The sequence below is a fragment of the Thalassophryne amazonica genome, chromosome 11 (assembly GCF_902500255.1).
Source record: "Thalassophryne amazonica chromosome 11, fThaAma1.1, whole genome shotgun sequence".
NCBI classification, from domain to species: Eukaryota; Metazoa; Chordata; class Actinopteri; order Batrachoidiformes; family Batrachoididae; genus Thalassophryne; species Thalassophryne amazonica.
The window spans coordinates 53,228,298-53,233,314 of record NC_047113.1 but is presented as its reverse complement, the minus strand read 5'-3'; positions in this window follow the sequence as shown (position 1 = coordinate 53,233,314).

Genomic DNA, 5,017 nt, shown 5'->3' with positions numbered 1-5,017 from the left:
GAATCCTGCAAATGGTGATACAAACATCAGATTTGGCACAAATAATCCATAGACATGAAGTCTTTTGAAAAAAACTGATTGGCTACTTGAATTTTGAACAGGCAGCCAGGTAGGGGTCAATTGAAGAATTACACAGGGGTCTAAATCAGGGGTGGGTAACTTGTTCCAGAAAGGGCCAAAAGGGTGCAAGTTTTCTTTGCAGCCACTGACTCCACCAGGTGATTTCACTGATTAATATCACTTTGAGCAGATGGAATCAGTTAATCAGTGAAATCACCTGGTGGAGTCAGTGGCTGCAAAGAAAACCTGCACCCTCTTCTGGAACAAGTTGCCCACCCCTGGTCTAAATTAAAAGATGCTCCATTCATATAGAAAACTACACCACATTATTTGCCTGATCATAAAGATTCCAAAAAAGGTATAGTTTAGACAATCTGTGACTGAATGTTATGGGGTTATGAGATAAAAGCAGCAAAAATGGTGACAAAGGTCAGTTTCAGTTTGTACAGGGGTCAAAAGTTAAAGTTGCTCCATTAATTTGCTCCAGCTGTATTTGTGCTGAATTTGATGCTTGTATCACCATTTGAAGGATTGTTTCAGTTATCTGCTGCACTAATAAGCCAACAACAATAAGCCACCAGAATTAAAGGAGAAATGCTGCTTTTAACATCCTGGACCTCATTTCTGACGTAAAATAGGGTCGTTTACTCACCAATATATGTTTGGTGTGATTAGAAGTCCATAGTTCAAACATGTTCAGTTCAAATCTGAAGCAAAACTTTTTTCTTCTTCTAAGGTGGATTAGAACTTTTTGTGGTACACAGCACCAACTACTGGACAGGAGGAACCTAGCAGTCAATGTGACTCACTGATTTGAAAATGCAGCTCTTTCAACCAGATGTATGGTGCTGTGACATGTCAATCATCTGTATCCAATCAGATTTCAGGGGAGTCCAGTGAAACCCTGGCCTCCGCTCTAGCTCCACCCATGCCAGGAAGTATTTGACATTTGAACATTTCCTGTTTCATTGTGACTGATAAATTGGCACTTCCTGTTTGAGTGTGAGCTTGCCACTGAGTTCCCGCAAGATTCCATGGGATCTCGGCTATCAATCCAGGAAGTGTTTGACATTTGAACATTTCCTGTTTTACTGTGGATTTGAAAATTGGCACTTCCTGTTTAGGACACCCTGTACCATGAGTGAGCGTTGCACCACTGGGTGACGCTTCGCTCATATTATACTGGCTTACATCAAGCCTGTACCAGTGTGTTTACCATATATGTTACATGTTTTTAGCTGTTTATAATGTAATAAAAAATGTAACAAGTTTTCATATTTTTTTAATGGACAAAAAGAAAGAGAAAAGTTCTCACACCAAAGCAAAAATGGGCAATTGAGGGTTAATGCACAGGATTTTATTAATCACTTTGGCAGTCATGTGGCTTTGATGCAACTATCATTCATGTTATTACACATCTGTTGTCAGCTTTCACAGGGTTGTCCTGAAAAACAAACTTCAACCTTTTCAAGGTGCTTGTTCATTTTTTGTTTCCTTTAGGGGGAAAAAATAAATTGGGTGAAATTTCATGAGATTTGAAAAATATTAACTGCTGCTGTCCAGCTCCTGTTTTTTGTGAAGTGTGAGTGACATTTTGAGTTATGGACTGGATACATTAGTTCATTCATTCATTCATGGTGGCAGTTTTCATTTGTTTACTGTTATTGTTATACATAGTGTTACTCAGTTTGTATGTATGTCTGTATGTTTGTTTTTTGGGGGATTTGTTGTTATCAGAAAATATTGGAGGAAAATTTGCACTCATCAGCTAATGCGCATGGGACTTACTTGGACGTTCCAACATGACAAAGATCCAAAACACAAGGCCAAGTCGACCTGTCATTGGCTACAGCAGAATAAAGTGAGGTTCTGGAGTGGCCATCTCAGTCCCCTGAACTCAACATCATTGAGCCACTCTGGGGAGATCTCAAATGTCCAGTTCATGCAAGACAGCCCAGGAATTTACAGGAGCTGGAGGCTTTTTGCCAAGAAGAATGGGCAGTTTTACTATCAGAGAAAATAGAGCCTCGTCCACAACGACCACAAAAGACCTCATGCTGGCATTGATTTTAAAGGGGGCAATACATCGTATTAAAACCTGATGTATGTAAACTTTTGATCAGGATCATTTTGGTAGTTTCTGTTGTCATGATTCAAAGAGTAAACACAGTTGTTTGACAATAAGTGGCTTCACACAACCACTAACCATGAGTGAAAAAAAGTTTTTTGTGTTATCATTCATATTCTTTGAAAAATGGCCAAAAAAAATCAAAAATTCTGCCAGGGTATGTAAAGTTCTGAGCACACCTGTATGTGAGTGTAGTGCAGGACATGTACAAGGACAATGTGACAGGAGTGAGATGCACAGAATGACAGATTCATTTTCCAAGGATCAGCTCCGAGTCCTTTCTTGTTCACAATGGTGATGGAGAGGTTGACGGATGAGATCAGAGAGGAGTCTCCATAAACTATCATATTGCAGATGACACTGTGATCTGTAGTGAGAGTTGAGAGCAGAGTCTAGCCTGGACATGTGGCGATATGCTCTGAAGAGCAGGGGAATGAAAGTCAGTAGGAGCAACACTGAGTATGTGTGAATGAGAGGGAGCCCAGTGGAATAGTGTTATTACGAGGAGTTGAAGTGAAAGTAGACGAGTTTAAATACTTGGGAACTGTCCGACATAATGGAGAGTGTGGTAGAGCGGTGAAGAAGAGAGGGCAGGCATGATGGAGTGGGTGGAGAAGGGTCCAATGTGCTGTGTGCATGTTATCTGCACAGAGAATTGGAAGAAACTTTATCTTTGCCTTGGAACTTTCTAGCTATGAGCATACAGTAGTTTGGATTTCCTCAACATCAAACCCATGAACAACAGCCATGATGATATTTGGCAATTCTCCCAAAATATCAACAAATAAAGAAATAAAAGTAGAATTTATATGTTTACAGTCCTGTTACGAGTTCTCAAATTAAAATCTTATAACTGCCACAGGTATTATACTGCTCACAGATGCTCTCCTGCAATAAAACAAAGCTGTAAGTTATAACTTCAGGCTCGATTGTCCAAACACCCATAAACCACAGCAAACCTGACCTTAAAATAACTGTCACGCTTAACAGAGGCATGGCTTCAAACGGGGCAGGACACATGCAAACTCTCACATGCAGACAGAGTAAGAAAAAAGGTTTTATGTAGAAGACAAGCAGCGAGGTGGAGGCAGCAGATAGTCGAGAGGCTAAGGCGTGGTCCAAGAAGCAAGCAGAGGTCATAAATACACAGCGTAGTGGAGTTCAGTGGCAGAGACAAAATCAAGTTTAAAAACAAGGGAGGGTCAAAATAGAGGCAGGCAGTAGAACAAGGCAAAACAGGACTGTGGAAAAAGGCTGGAACGCGAATGAAAATTCAACAAACTGGCAGCAAACAGGAAACATAAATGGCTTAAATAGTAGAGGTGGGCGGATCGATCCTAATATCGATAATACTGATACCAACGCTGGTATTGATATTGAACGATCCTCGTGTAAAAAGATTGATACTCATGCTTTTTTCTCTCCCACGCGCACTGACTGCTGCACACGCAGATTCACCAAAGTCTACTCTCTGTAAGAGCAGCGCTGCGCTGTGTCACACAACACGGAGCAGTGCCCCCTTGTATTGTGGTTTGTCAGCCCTCTACCTCAGGAGATTTTGTTTTAAGTTGTGTTGAGTATATTTTTTTAAACAAAAATGTTGATTGTTATAATAAAGTATTTTTGTTGTCACGTACAATGTTTGGTGAAATTCTGTCCCAGATCTTTTGGATCCTTTGGATCTATGAAGCTTAAATATGAAAAAGTATTGGTATCGGTATTGATATTGGCGATACTGGGCCTGTATTTACTTGGTATCGGATCAATACCAAAATTCCCGGTATCACCCACCTCTATTAAATAGAACAGGTGGTGATTAGGGAAGAGACACGGGTGTCAGGGAACAATCAAGAAGGGGGCGTCGCAAACAGAAGGGACAAGACACAACCATATCAAACCCTGAACACCAGACAAGAGCATGCAGTTAGACAAAAGCAAAGTGAACAGGACCCAACTCAAAGATGAAAACCGCAGTGATCTAAACAAAATACCGAAACCAAAGATGAACAAAACCCAAGGACTAATAAATAAGAAATAAAAAAAAATTAGACCCAACACCAAGGAACAAGGAATTAAACCAGGAAACAACAAGAACATAAAGGCTAAGACAAAACTAGAATGGAACTCATGTGGCAAAAGAATAAATGGAATCAGACTACAGTCTAACAAACAGAAAATCATAAACGGAGGATCAAAGAGGGAGGACATGGATACAGACGTGAGAAAAACCACAAGAGCCCAGAACGGGCTATCCTAAGACACCATTCTCATCCATATATGTGCTGCTTCTAAGAGTCGCTTCAGGCCTAAAATTTCCTTAATGCTGCAGCTTCTGCACAGACTTGAACCCATATTTAACTGCAAAAGGGATTTGTAGTGTTTTTGACCACTTTAAATCTGCCGTTAGACAGATTTACAAATGTGAATTAAAAAGCAGAGATCTGATCACCTTCACGACGTCCTTTCTGGCTGTAATGGAACGAGAGCTGCTGCGTGTATTTACTTTGGGTTGAGAATGAGCTCATCTCCACGTAATTCCTGCGCTCATTACCAAAGAAGGATGTGAGTGAAGTCAACACGAAACCCGACAAAAAAGCCCGTCAGCTTGCTCACACTATAATCTTTTCTTGAAAATTACTTTCAGGAATTTGGCAAATAAAAGCTGTTAAATCTGCACCAAATGTTGCTGATGCTGAAAAGACTTTAATATTTGAGGAGTGCAGCGCTGTGAGAAGTTTAGTAAGAGAGTCTGAAAATTCCTGGTTGAGGTCATTGTTTAGGAGCTGCTTTGGATCCTGCCCTGTAGGCTTTTGTCTTTTCTGTTTTTTT